Here is a 15,870-nt window from a genome sequence, read left to right as displayed (position 1 = left end):
CTTTACCACAATCATCACATTTCCATGGTTTCTCCATTTTCCCAGCCCCAATGTGACCATGTCAATGGGTTTCCAACCGGAATGGATAATTGAATCCTTTACCACAATCCTCACATTTTCACGGTTTGTCCATGGTGCTGGTGTCCTTCTGTCTCTCCAGGTTGGATGATTAGTTGAAGCCTCATCCACATACAGACCATGTGTATGGTTTCTCTCCACTGTGAATGGTGTGATGTTTTTCAGGCTGTGTAACTGGTTAAAGCTCTATTCACAGTCAGTTCACTGGAGCACTCTCACTTGGGTGTGTGTGTCTCAGTTCTTTTTCTGTCACATTGAATTTTGAAATTTTCTTCCACTGACAAAACAGGGAACTATTTCTCCCTCCACTGTCAAAATCAATCATAAGCAATCACTGTCAAAAGCAGGTCATGATGAATCGAATGTCTGTGAATCCTCTTCTAGTTCCCTGCAAAAAGAGTTTTAAAAAGTACTTCAGAACTGACAATTTCAGTTTCCACAAAACATTTCTCCATCTCATTTATCTTGAGCTGTAATCCCCATCCCACACACTCTCTCTTGTCCCTGAGCTGAAATCAAACTCATTGCCCCATCTCCACTCTGAGCCCAGCTCCCTCTCCCTCCAGCTGGATTCAGTCCTCCAGACCATGTGCAGATTGAGAGTACAATCAAGGAGTCAATTATTTTCCTTCCAAGTCAGGGGACGTGCAGCCCCACTGACTCTGTTGTTAACACAATGGGCACACGTGCTCTGCTCACCAATGAAACACCACCGTGACCATTAACATGGGCCTGTTCCTAGGAAAGGCTCCATTTTATTTGTGCCACAGCATCAGGGGAATTACCTCCTGCACAGGCACAAAGGTATCATCAGTCACAGAAAATAATTGCAGCTGGTGTCTCAAACCTCATTTTACCATTTGCTCCCAGACATTCTCAATTCAATTTTGAAATGTGAACTGAAATCTGGCATTATGGGGTAAATTAAAACACATTTTAATGGTCATTTTCAGAATGACTATTCCCGAGAATTAATTCCCAAGTCAGTGAATTAAAATTCTCATCAGCAATGCAGGTGGCACAGTGGTTAGCACTGCTGCCTCACAGCTCCAGGGACCTGGGTTCGATTCCCAATATGGGTCACTCTCCGTGTGGAGTCTGCCCGTTTTCCCCATGTCTGCGTGGGTTTTCTCCAGATGCTCTGGTTTCCTCCCATCATCCAAAGATGTGCCAGTTAGGTGCATTGGCTATGCTAAATTGCCCCTTAGTGTCCTGGGATGAGTCGGTCAGAGGGATTAGCAGGTTACATATGTGGGGTTACTGGAATAGGGCCTTTGTGGGATTGTTGTCGGTGCAGACTTGGCCTAATAACTTCCTTCAGCACTGTAGGGATTCTATGAAATACTTTGGGAGAATTGCTATTTTAATGGGTATTTTCATAGAAACCCTACAGTGCAGAAGGAGGCCATTCGGCCCATCGAGTCTGCACCGACCACAATCCCACCCAGGCCCTACCCCCACATATTTTACCCGCTAATCCCACTAACCTACGAATCTCAGGGGCAATTTTTAACCTGGCCAATCAACCTAACCCGCACATCTTTGGACTGTGGGAGGAAACCGGAGCACCCGGAGGAAACCCACGCAGACACGAGGAGAATGTGCAAACTCCACACAGACAGTGACCTGAGCCGGGAATCGAACCCAGGACCCTGGAGCTGTGAAGCAGCAGTGCTAACCACTGTGCTACCGTGCCGCCCAAATTCACAAATTCACAAATTCTATAAAATGATTTTTCAAAACAAATTAATATTTTCTTCAACAGATGATTAATAAATAAAAGTATTTAATAAAACAACCACCCAGTGTGGGGTTCAGGATTCTAACTCAGGGTTTCTGAGCTCCAGGAACCACGAACTGAACCAGCCGGGAATGGTCTCCACAAAACTTCCCCAACTCCCTCCCGGGAAAAAGCTGCAAACCCGGGAGCTGCAGCTTTTTACTGGGGGTGTTGGGGCCTCCAGCGGGTGTTTGTGAATCCTCCCCGCCCACCTCCCAGGGTTTCCTTCCTTCCTTCCCAGAGATCAGAGTCCTCATTGATTTGAGGCCAAAGTGTAACCTCTTATTTATTGTCCCCCTCCCCCATCCTCTGATGTGAACCATCCTCCAGTGGCTGAGCCAGGATGGGGCCGTTAACCTGGGCCTGTTCCCGGGAGGGAGGGAGGGAGGGAGAAGCCCCGCAGCTGCAAACCAGGGAGCTGACAATGATTCTGAAGGGTTTGCGGATCCACAAAGTGTTTCCAAATCCTCCCAGCCACTGCCTAACGCTGACTCCGCTTCTCCGGGACAAACAAGCGCCAAGGACAGCAATGACAGTGCGCATGCTCCACATCACAATGCCCGGGGACTGATTGACGGCAGCTCCGGACCAATAGGAAGAGGGGGCGGGGCTGAAGGACCGAGCGGGAGCGGCTGGTCCTCCAACCAATCGGAGTGAATGAGGGGCGGGACCTGAAGCATGCGCAGTGCGGGTAATGGCGACGGACAGACGGCCGGTTTTATCTTGGAAGCGAGATCAATACGAGGTAGAGGGCGGTGCGCGGGGAGCGATGAATCCAGCGGGTGGGTGGAGAGACTTTGTAAACATGTTGTTCAAACCCAAACCCCGGAAATGAACTTCCCGGTTCCCCCGCTTTGTACCAAATGGAGCGGCAGCTTGTAGTGTTAGACCCGGGCTGACTGCCGCCATTGAGGCTGCATGTGGGAGGCCGGCAGGGATTGTGATCGGAGAGTGAAGCCCTGACGTCACAATGGAATGGGTGAGAGTGTGACGTCACAATGGAATGGGTGGGAGTGTGACGTCACAATGGAATGGGTGAGAGTGTGACATCACAATGGAATGGGTGAGGGTGTGATGTCACAATGGAATGGGTGAGGGTGTGACGTCACAATGGAATGGGTGAGAGTGTGACGTCACAATGGAATGGGTGAGGGTGTGATGTCACAATGGAATGGGTGAGGGTGTGATGTCACAATGGAATGGGTGAGGGTTCCAGATGAGCTGAGACTGGGCTGGAGTTGGGCGATGGCACTGACATGTGGCCCGGTGGCACAGTGGTTAGTGCAGCTGCCTAACAGCGCCAGGGACCCGGGTTCAATTCCAGCCTCAGGTCGCTGTCTGTGCAGAGTTTCTACATTCTCCCCGTGTCTGTGTGGGTTTCCTCCGGGTGTTCCGGTTTCCTTCCACAGTCCAAAGATGTGCCGGTTAGACAGATTGGCCATGATAAATTGCCACTTGGTATCGGGGAATTAACAGGTAAATATGTGGATAGGGCCTGGATGGGATTGTTGTCGGTGCAGGCTCGATGGGCTGAATGGCCTCCTCCTACACTGTATTTTATTATTCATTATTATTAATTAATTGCAATTCTGATTTCCAGCTGTTTCTGAGTTTTAACTGTATCCTCTATTGTGAACACCGAGGCAAAATACTTGTTCAATTCATCTCCCAGCTCCTTATTTTTCATTATCAATTCCTGGACTCACTTTCTATTAGACAGTTAAGAAATGAGGTGGAGCAAGTGACTGAAGTGTCAGTATTGGGAGCACCAATAGTTTCAAAATAGTTCTTGAAAAAGATAGGACAGGTCCACAGGTCAAGGCCCTAAACTGGAGCAGGGCCACTTTTGTGGGCATTAGGCAGGATCTAGCAGATGTCGATTAGGTGAATTTGTTTGAAGGGAAAGGAATGACTGGCAAATGGGAGGTTTTAAAAGTGTGATATCAAGAGTCCAGGGGCAGTATATTCCTGTTAAGATGCAGGGAAAGAATGGTAAATTTAGGGATCTCTGGCAGACAAGGGACATTGAGGCTCTGGTCAGGTAAAAGAAGGAAGCATACATTGGGTTTAGGAATCGGGGACAAATGAATCACTCTGACTATAAAAAGTATAAGAAAATACTGAAGAGGGAAATCTGGAGGACAAAATGAGGGTATGATATGGATCTGGCAGGTAAGATTAAAGAAAATTCCAAGATGTTCTATAGCTATATTAAGAGTAAAAGGGTGGCCAGAGAGAGAATAGATCCCCTTAAAAATCAGTATGGCCATCTGTGTGTGGAGCCACAGGAGATGGGTGAGATTTTTAATGAATACTTCTCCTCTGTGTTTACTGCGGAGAGCACCATGGGTGCTAAAGAAATAAGGGAAACAAGTGATGATGTCTTGGGCACACGCATGTTACTTGGGAGGAGGTATCTGCAGCCTTATAAAAGCAAATTACTGCGGATGCTGGAATCTGAAACCAAGAGAGAAAATGCTGAAAAATCTCAGCAGTTCTAGCAGCATCTGTAAGGAGAGAAAAGAGCTGATGTTTCTTGTCTAGATGACCCTTTGTCAAAGCTCTGAAACATCAGTTCTTTTCTCTCCATACAGATGCTGCCAGACCTGCTGAGAATGGGGAGAGAGTGTGTGGGATGGAGATTTACAGCTTTTGGGGAATGAGAGAGGAAAGAATGTTCCATAGAAATTGTCTGTTCTGAATTTCTATCCTGTACTGACACTGATGACTTTTGGAAACTCATTTTACAGGATATTGAAAAAGGAATCACAGGCTGAAATCTCAAACGTCACGTCTAGATCTGACAGAGTCTTATTCCTTGGGACCTCAATATCATCGGACTTTGAATCCAGAAGGAGAAATGATTGTCCAGTCTGTCGATTTGAAAAGATTTGAAATGTCAGTGTGAGTGAAAAAGCATCGACACACTGCCACACTTGAGTGAGAGTGTTCCAATGCACTGACTAAAGAGCTTTAACCAGTTACACAGTCTGAATAAATATCACACCATTCACAGCGGGTAGAGACTGTAATCTTGTTCTGTGTGTGGACGAAGTTTCAACTAATTGTCCACCCAAGAGAGAGGCAAGGACACCTGCACCATGGAGAAACCATGGAAATGTGTGGACTGTGGAAAGGGATACAGAGCCCCATCAGAGCTGGAAGCTCATCGGCGCATCCACACCGGGGAGAGACCATTCACCTGCTCTCAATGTGGGAAGGGATTCATTCAGTTATCCGACCTGCAGTCACACCAGCGAGTTCACACTGGGGAGAGACCATTCACCTGCTCTCAATGTGGGAAGGGATTCATTCAGTTATCCGACCTGCAGAGACACCAGCGAGTTCATACTGGGGAGAAACCATTTACCTGCTCTCACTGTGGGAAGGGGTTCACTCAGTTATCCAACCTGCAGAGACACCAGCGAGTTCACACTGGAGAGAGGTCATTCACCTGCTCTCAGTGTGGGAAGGGATTCACTCGGTTATCCCTTCTGCAGACACACCAGCAAGTTCACACTGGGGAAAGACCATTCACCTGCTCTCAGTGTGGGAAGGGATTCCCTCGGTTATCCCTCCTACAGACACACCAGCAAGTTCACACTGGGGAGAGACCATTCACCTGCTCTCAGTGTGGGAAGGGATTCACTCGGGTATCCAACCTGCGGGCACACCAGCGAGTTCACACTGGGGAGAGGCCATTCACCTGCTCCCAGTGTGGGAAGGGATTCACTCAGTTATCCAGCCTGCTGACACACCAGCGAGTTCACACTGGGGAGTGGCCATTCACCTGCTCTCAGTGTGGGAAGGGATTCCCTCAGTTATCCAGCCTGCTGACACACCAGCGAGTTCACACTGGGGAGAGGCCGTTCACCTGCTCTCAGTGTGAGAAGGGATTCACTCAGTTATCCAACTTGCAGACACACCAGCGAATTCACACTGTAGAGAAACCATTCACCTGCTCTCAGTGTGGAAAGGGATTCACTCGGTCATCCGACCTGCGGAGACACCAACGCATTCACACTGGGGAGAGGCCATTCACCTGCTCTGTGTGTGGGAAGGGTTTCAGCGTTTCATCCCGGCTGCTGAGACATCAACAAGTTCACGAGTGATGACAGTGGTTGGATTCTGCTGTTATTGTTTCTGCTGTCAGTTGCATCCAGGACTGCATTTTGTTCATTCTCACAGTTGGTCAATGGGAAGGGTCAGAGGGTTTCTTTGTGCTGGACTGGCTGGTCTCAGCCTCCAGTGGGCTGATGCTATTTGTGTCTTTTTGCGAATACCTGATTTCAAATGTCACAAGGATCACAGAGTGACAGTGTGTTAGGACGTTTAGAGATATTTAGTCAGAAGAAAACAGAGGTTGGCAGTGCAAAGGTACATTTCTGAATGGAGGGCTGTGACAAGTGACATTCCTCAGGGATCAGTGCTGGGACTTTTGCTGTTTGTAATATATATAAATGATTTGGAGGAAAATGTAACTGGTTTGATTGGTAAGTTTGTGGATGACACAAAGGTTGGTGGAATTGCGGATAGCGATGGGGACTGGCAAAGGATACAGCAGGATATAGATCAGTTGGAGACTTGGGCGGAGAGATGGCAGATGAAGTTTAATCTGGACAAATGTGAGGTAATGCATTTTGGAAGGTCTAATACAGATGGGAAATATACAGTAAATGGAGAACCCTTCAGAGTATTCATAGGCAGAGGGATCTGGGTGTACAGGTGCACAGGTTATTGAAAGTGGCAATGAGGTGGAGAAGATAATCAAGAAGGCATACGGCATGCTTGCCTTCATCGGCCGGGGCATTGAGTTTTTGGAAGTTTACAAACAGGATCACAAGAATGCTTAAGTAATTAATTTTGGTTACTGTTATTGTAAAGCACATGCTAAGTTTCTCTGTTTGTGTATGGATGATATTTGTGTGTTGAATGCTTCAAGCTTTGAGGTTTTCTGTCTGTGATTTAAATCAAACAGATTTTTAACAAAGGAAGTGTGATCAATAAAACTTTTTTTGTTCTGAAGTTGTGAACCTGGAGCCATATTTACTGGCCAGAGACAGGATTCCAGGATATTTTACTAAACATGTGGGAATTTTAATCCGGATAAAACTCACTCATGAGAGAATGAGAGTTTTAATTTGTAATGGTTATTTAAAATTTGACACATGTGAAATGATTCTGACCAATCCTGTGTTGGATTGATCTTGGGTTAAACTTCCTGTCAGGTCCAAAGATTTATTCCTGACGCAAGTAACACAAAGAAAGGGAAAATTCTGGAATTGGATACTGAAGAAAAGAGTTTAAAAAGAGAGAGTGTTAAATAGAAATGTTCCCAGACCATGTGGTCATTAGATTAAAACAAAGGAAGGGTGCTGACGTCCATTTGAGAACTTTTAATCCACCCCATTTCTAACTAAGGGAGTCTATGTACAAAGAAAGCCCAAGAAAGACCCCACCAAGGGGGGTCTGGAAAGCATCATGATGAGGGCACCTGTCCATGAGATGATCACAAAGCCCCATAATGCCCAGATACTAATTTTATTGAACCTATAATGTCTGTAATCTATCGCCATTCTGATGCGCTGAGTAACTGGATAAGAATTGATGATATTCTTTGTTGGGTGGAGTTGCACATGGTCAGCCCCTGTGGCTTCTCCCCGCTGGCGTAACTCAATAAATTGTTTGTCGATTGAATCAGGCACAACACACTGGGTACATTCCCACTTCATCCTTAGGAGTGGCCTGATAGGCCGTGGTCCAGACTCAATGTGGCCTTTGAGGGGTCGTTGTAAATGTGCATTGATAATGGTTGGAAGCACAGATCACCAGGAAATGGTTCCAGCTTTGCCAGTTGACTCTGCTGTGGGAGTGGAAGAGGAATGTTCATGTACAGATTCTCAAACTACCTCTTCACCTCCCATTCCAGAAACACCATTACAAGATTTACCAGTGGTATTGTACAGGTTGCAATGCAACCACAAAGCTCCTGACAGACTTCCGTATTGTTAAAGACATTACTTTGTTGTATTTCTGTCCTGATGGGGGATTGAAATTTAAGGAGAGGAGAAGTGTTCCAGAGTGTTCTTCACAACCTCTCTCCCTTCTGAGCACGTGCGGGCTTTGGGCGGGGTTTCAGTCTGCAAGTCCAGGCTGGTTCCAATGCTCCTGTTTCCTTTTGTTTGCCAATGATTTTTAAACGTTGTTATTTATTTATATAAAGAACATCCTGCTTTTAACAACACATTTGACTACCTTATTTGTGGAATGAAGTTCCCACAATTGTAAAGCAGGAGATTAGTTAAATGGACAGCCTGAATTGTGTGACAATTGAAGAATAAATGATTCATTAATACAGTTGTTAGGCTCGAAATGTAAATTTGAACACAAAAGTTTATAACGTTTAGAATTATAAAGATATAAAGAATGTTTAAAATTCTGTGGGAATTATAAAATGTTACCTTCTGGCAGCAACAGAATAGAAAAAAACAGATAACAAGACTTGTTAGCGTGGCGCGGTGCCACAGTGGTTAGCACTGCTGCCTCACAGTGCCAGTGACCTGGACTCGATTCCCGGCTTGGGTGACTATGAGGAGTCTGCACGTTCTCCCCCGTGTCTGCGTGGGTTTCCTCCGGGTGCTCCAGTTTCCTCCCACAGTCCGAAAGACGTGCTGGTTAGGTACATTAGCCGTGTTAAATTCTCAATCAGTGTAACCGATCAGACGCCAGAGTGCGGCAACTAAGGGATTTTCACAGTAACTTCATTGCAGTGTTAACGTAAGCCTACTGGTGACACTAATAAATAAACTTTAATACTTTGTTAACCTTGACTGGAGGGAATGAATCAGTTCCTGTTCAAGATGTCTCAACATTGAATGACTGATGTCAACCAATTATTGGTCAACACTCAGGCTACCCCAAGCTAAGAGATATCGTTTGAGAGAAAGAATTGTCTTAAAATTCAGACAATGTGTGTAACTCGCTAAAAACTAAACCAGTTTCATTATTGACAAGTTATCGACCAATTGGCTAATTCCCAACAATTGGCTGAGCTGGGCTTTCTACATTTTGAAAGTATAAAAAAGGGGATTCAAGAAACCAATTTGGTTGAAGTTTTTAAAAGTTCATGGTTTTTTAAAGTTTATTTATTCGTGTCACACATTCACACTGCAATGAAGTTACTCTGAAAATCCCCCAGTCACCACACTCTGGCGCCTGTTAGGGTAAACTGAGGGAGAATTCAGCATGCTCAATGTACCTAACCAGCACGTCCTTCGGTCTGTGGGAGAAAACCCACACAGACTGGGGGAGAATATGCAGACTCTGCACAGACAGTGACCCAAGCCGGGTCCCTGGCGCTGTGAGGCAGCAGTGCTAACCACTGTGCCCGACAGAGAGGTGTTGAAAGCTGTTGATTTTACAAGTTATCCATGTTTTTGGAGCGGTCACTTTTTGCCCTGGTCTGAGAAGGATGGAGAGAAGTTTGTTCAATTGTTTAAGTTAAGCTTTCTCCTTTTACTGGTAATAGATTCTTTGCTTTTTTCATCCTTCTCTCTTGTTAAATTTTTAATCATTAATAAACTTTCTGAATTCACCATTTAAAGCGTTCTTTCTTGCCATTTGGTTAAGTCACTGGAACCTGGTGTGATTTACGATTAGGGAGGTTATTGTAAACAAGTGAACCCTATAAATCTTCATTTAAATAAATCAAAGTTTTTACAAATGGAATGCTGTCCTTTATTACGAGGGAAATTGAACATAGGAAAGAGGATGTTATGCTTCAGTTATGATGTGGAGATGCTGACGTTGGACTGGGGTAAACACAGTAAGAAGTCTCAGAACACCAGGTTAAAGTCCAATAGGTTTATTTGGTAGCACAAGCCACTAGCTTTCAGAGCGCTGTCCCTTAATCAGGTGAATGGGAGTTCTGTTCACAAACAGGGCATATTAATCAAGACACAAACTCAATTTACAAAATAATGGTTGGAATGCGAGTCTTTACAGGTAATCAAGTCTTAAAGGTACAGACAATGTGAGTGGAGAGAGGGCCAAGCACAGGTTAAAGAGATGTGTATTGTCTCCAGCCAGGACAGTTAGTGAGATTTTGCAAGCCCAGGCAAGTCGTGGGGGTTACAGATAGTGTGACATGAACCCAAGATCCCGGTTGAGGTCATCCTCATGTGTGTGGAACTTGGCTATCAGTTTCTGCTCAGCGATTCTGCGTTGTTATGTGTCATGAAGGCCGCCTTGGAGAACGCTTACCCGAAGATCAGAGGCTGAATGCCCGTGACTGCTGAAGTGTTTCTCAACTTAAGGGTACACTCCTGCCTGGTGATTGTCGAGCGGTGTTCATTCATTCGTTGTCGTAGCGTCTGCATGGTCTCCCTAATGTATCTGCCTCGGGACAGGAGCGGTGCCAGAGGACTGGAGGACAACTGATATGGTACCACTAGTCAAGAAGAGAAGTAGGGAAAAAAACAACAAATTACTGGCCAGTGAGTCTAAATTCAGCAATAGGGAAACGATTGGAAAAAATTCTGGGGGACAGAATTAATTTCCACTTGGGGAGGTAAGGATTAATCAAGGATGGGCAGCATGGTTTTGGCAAAGAGAGATCATGCCTTACAAACCTGGTTGAATTTTTGAGGAGGTGACTCGGTGTGCAGATGAGGGGAGTTCAGTTGATGTCGTCAACATGGACTTCATTAAGGCTTTTGACATGGGAGGCTGACGAAGAAGGTAAAAGCCCATGGGATCCAGGGCAATTTGCCAAACTGGACTCAAAATTGTGTTTGTGACAGGATGCCTGTGTTTAGTGATGTTCCGCAGGGATTGGTGCTGGGTTGTTTGTTACTTGTAGTGTACGTTAATTATCTGGAGGTGAATATAGGAGGTATAAGTAAGTTTGCAGATGACACAAAAATTGATGATGTGCTAAAAACCGAGGAGCAAAGCCTTAGATGACAGGATGATATCGACAGGGTGGCACGGAGGCACTGCTGCCTCACAGTGCCCGGGACCCGAGTTTGATTCCCGGCTTGGGTCACCCTCTGTGTGGAGTCTGCACATTCTCCCCAAGTCTGCGTGGGTTTCCTCCGTGTGCTCCGGTTTCCTCCCACAGTCCAAAAGCCGTGTTGATTAGGTGCAGTGGTCATGCTAAATTCTCCCTCAGTGTACCCAAACAGGCGCTGGAGTGTGGCGACTCAGGGATTTTCACAGTAACTTCACTGCAGTGTTAATGTAAGCCTACTTGTGACACTGGTAAATAAACCTTAAAACTTTAGTTAAATGGGCAGAATAGTGGCAAGTGGAATTCGACCCTGAAAAGTTTAGTTAATTTTTGGAGGACGAGCAAGGTAACGGAATGCACAATGAATGGTCAGATCCTAGGAAGTACAGAGGATCAGAGGGACCTTGGTGTGAATGTCCATAGATCTCTGAAGACAGTAGGACAGTTACATAAGGTGGTTCAGAAGGCACATGGAATACTTGCCTTTATTAACCGAGGCATTGAATATATGGCTGTAGAGATTCACATTCTAATCAGTATTCTGTAACTTGATTTTGTGCCTCTGTATGCCCTGTTTCCACTCCATCTGACGAAGGAGCAGCGTTCCAAAAGTTTATGGTATTTGCTACCAAATAAACCTGTTGGACTTTAACCTGGTGTTGTGAGACTTCTTACTGTGTTCACCCCAGTCCAACGCCGGCATCTCCACATCATGGCCCTGTTTGAGAGCAGATATCCACTCCATCTGACGAAGGAGCAGCACTCTGAAACTAATGGCATTGGCTACCAAATAAACCTGTTGTTGTTAAAACTCTTACTGTGTTCACCCAGTCCAACGCCGGCATCTCCACATCATTGAATATAAGGGCAGGGAGGTTATGATGGAGCTGTATAAAACACTGGATAGGCCACAGCTGGAGTACTGTGTGCAGTTCTGGTTGCCACACGAGAGGAAGGATGTAATTGCACTGGAGAAGGTGCAGAGGAAATTCCCCAGGGTGTTGGCTGGGCTGGAGTGTTTCAGCTATGAGGAGAGGCTGGATAGGCTGGCATTGCTTTTCTTGGAGCAGAGAAGGGTGAGGGGGACCTGATTGAGGTGTATAAAATTCTGAGGGGCACAGATAGGGGGCATAGGAAGGAACTTTTCTCTTTAGTCGAGGGGTCAATAACCAGGGACTTGGATTTAATTTCAGGAGCAGGAGGTTTATAGGAGAAGTGAGGAGAAATCTTTTGACCCAGAGGGTGGTGGGAATCTGGAACTCAGTGCCTGAAAGAATAGTAGAGGTGGGAACCTTCACAACATATAAGAAGAATTTAGTTCAGCTTTTGAAATGCCATGGCATACAAGGTTACGCACAAAGAATGGAAAATGGGATTGGAATAGAACGGTCCTTGATAGCCGGCACAAACCCGATGGGCCGAAGGGCCTCTTTCCATGCTGTAAAACTCTATGATCACCCACGTTGGCAGCAAGTTCAATATCATCATCAGTCACAACCTCCCCTGTATCTTCACTAACTGAAACAATCCATTTAAAACATTTTTAGTCGAGGAATGTAGCCATATTTCTGTTAGGCCGGCATCCTGCATGGAGATTTCCAGCTGTGTGTGTCCAGGACAGGAAGCAGTGAGCATGGATCTGTCAATCAGCCTCAATCAGCACCTTCAGGAGAATTGGGAGGGTGAATATTAGATACAGCAGAGTGAGAATGGAGGGAGAGTGTGTGGGATGGAGATTCACAGCTTTTGGGGAATGAGAGAGGAAAGAATGTTCCATAGAAACTAGAATTGTTCTGAATTTCTATCCTGTAATGACACTGATCACTTTTGTAAACTCCTTTTACAGGATATTGGAAGGGGAGGATTTACAGACATAAATCTCAAACCTAATGTCACATCAACATCTGACATCCTCACTCAATTCATCGGGATCTGAATATATCGATCTTTGATTCTCAAAGGAGAAATGTTTCCCTGTTCTGTCTGCTTCAAAAACTTTAATCATTTGTGTGACTGGAAAAGCACCAAGGCACAGATACACCCGAGTGAGAGTGTTCCAATGCACTGAGAGTGGTAAGAGCTTTAACCAGTTACACTGCCTGAAAATACATCGCAGCATTCACAGCGGGGAGAGATTGTACCCGTGTTCTGTGTGAGATTTAACTGATTGTTTAACCTGGAGAGTCACAAGGATACCCACACCATGTAGAAAGCGTGGAAATGTGGGGACTGTGGGAAGGGATTCATATCCCCATCTCAGCTGCAAGCTCATCGACGCAGTCACACTGGAGAGAGACCATTCACTTGCTGTGTCTGTGGCAAGGGATTCAGTCAGTTATCGAATCTGCGGACACACCAGCGAGTTCACACTGGGGAGAGGCCTTTCACCTGCTCTCACTGTGGGGAGGGATTCACTTGGTTATCCAGCCTGCAGACACATCAGCAAGTTCATTCTGGCGAGAGACCGTTCACCTGCTCTCAGTGTGGGAAGAGATTCACTCAGACATCCCACTTGCAAACACACCAGCGAGTTCACACTGGGGAGAGACCGTTCACCTGCTCTGTGTGTGGGAAGGGATTCACTGACTTATCCAGCCTGCGAGGATACCAGCGAGTTCACACCGGGGAGAAACCATTCACCTCATCTCAGTGTGGGGAGGGATTCACTCAGTCATCCGCCCTGCGGAGACACCAGCGAGTTCACACTGGGGAGAAGCTGTTCAGTTGCTCTCAGTTTCTAAAGGGATTCACTCAATTATCCCACCTGCAGACACATCAGCGAGTTCACACTGGGGAGAGACCATTCACCTGCTCTCAGTGTGGAAAGGGATTAACTCAGTCATCCACCCTGTGGTGACACCAGCGAGTTCACACTGGGGAGAGACCGTTCACCTGCTCTCAGTGTGGGAAGAGTTTCAGAGCTTCATCCACCTTGCTGAGACACCAACCAATTCACAAGTGATTCCAGGGGTTGGATTCTGCTGTCATTGTTTCTGCTCTCAATTACATCCAGGACTGCATTTAGTTCATTCTCACAGTTGGTCAATGGGGAGGGTCGGAGGGTTTCTTTCTGCTGGACTGGCCGGTCTCATGACTTTGCCTCCAGTGGCTGAGTCTTGTTGCGAATACCTGGTTTCAGAATTCACACGGATCACAGAGTGACAGAGTGTGAGGAAGTTCAGACATGTTCAGTCAGCATTTCTATTTGAAACTCCCCCAGATGCCAATCCAATTTCCTTTGCAATAGTTTGTTGTCTCCACTTCCTCCACGCTCGAGTTCCAGAACATTACCATTCACTGCATCAAAATATTCTTCCTCACATCCCCCCCTGCATCTCTGACCCAAAACCATAAATCTGTGTCTCCCTCGTCCTTGTCCCATCAGCTAATGGGAACAGCTTTCCTTTGTCCACCTTATCTCAACCTGTCAGAATTTTGTCCACCTCTATCAAATCTCCCTCAACCTCCTTTGCTCCAAGGAGAACCCCAGTCTGACATTGACAATAAGGAACAAACTAACAGAATATGTTAATACCTGAAATCAAATGGGAATGTTTAATTTCTGATTTAAAGATATTGTGAATATATTGTCCTAGACAATAAAGGAATTTGAACAACTCACCTTGGGTGTGGTTGAATAGAATATATCAATCTGGTATCCACCTTCATTCTGGTGAAAGTATGGAATGTGTAGCTGGAAAACCCTCCCTAACAGCACTGTGGGTGTACTTACACCTCAGGCATTGAAGCAGTTCAAGAAGGCAGTGTTGGGGTTGACCATGGCCGAGGCAGCTACATACAGCCACATATTCTGTTATAATTGAAGGACTGCAGATTGAATGTGAGGTATTATGGGACTGGACTATCTTGACCACATTCCTGTGACTGCTCAGTTTCTGCAATCACGGACCATTAAAACTGCTTAGCAGGGCCCTGATAGAGGACATGGTGAAAATATTTTCTCAGAATGAGTTAGAACTAAACTTATTCCAGAACACCGGCTGGTGTTCAGCAGCTGATATACCCGAATTTGTAAAAAGAGGGTCTGACCAATCAACAAACCATGGTAGGTAGTCGATTAAGAAGTGAAGAAGCGTTCTCAGGCATTGTTTAAATTATTTTATCATAAATTTGTGATAAGAACTGTGAGGGACTTGTGACCCGATAGTCGGTGAAGTGACGGTATACTCCAAGTAGCACTGGACTGAAAAGTAGACCTCTGAGAGTAGATTCTAATGGTTATAATCCTCCCCAAGCATGTTCAGTGAAAAATCAGAGCTCAAGTGGGGACTGGACAGGTCTCTTACCTGCCATTTGGAAACTAAGAACAAGAAACATATCAATAAAATAATTAGAGAATAGAGCCAAGGTTTCGAGTCTGAATGACACTTCGTAAGAGCTCTTATGAAGAGACATCTGGACTCAAAATATTGGCTCTATTCTCTCTCCACAGATGCTGTCAGACCCGCTGAGATTTTCCAGCATTTTCTGGGTTTTTTTCAGATTCCAGCATCCACAGTATTTCACTTTTATGATAAAATGATTCGGTCTGATTGGAATCCCCACGACCCTCCCGCATTGTTCTGACTCTACCAGCTGGGCTGTGGAATTAGTTGGATAGATCTTCCAGAGAGCCAGCAGAGACATAATGGGCCAAATGGTTTCTATTTATGCTGTTTCATTCTCTAAAAGAGTGAATATTCAGTATCAGGGACAGAGAGAAGAACCAGTGACTGCGATTGAACCCAGCCAGAATCAGCACCATAAAGGGAGGAGTGAGAGGGAAACGATGTAAAAGCTTTGAAGTTATTGCATGGTCCTGCAGCAGAACTTTGAGAAATGGAGCACAGCAGATCACCAATTCTCAATATTTCATTAATTTACCTCAAATGCTAACAATGTTATTTTGAATTAACTGTATGAGGTTTCAATGGCGGTTATTACCCAGCATTCGCTGCGGGTGTGAAAGTGCCCTATTCATCCACAGGAGCCCAGTGCGCAG

This window comes from Mustelus asterias, unplaced genomic scaffold, assembly GCF_964213995.1.
Source record: "Mustelus asterias unplaced genomic scaffold, sMusAst1.hap1.1 HAP1_SCAFFOLD_145, whole genome shotgun sequence".
In the NCBI taxonomy this organism is placed as follows: Eukaryota; Metazoa; Chordata; class Chondrichthyes; order Carcharhiniformes; family Triakidae; genus Mustelus; species Mustelus asterias.
Note: the sequence above shows the minus strand (reverse complement) of the source record.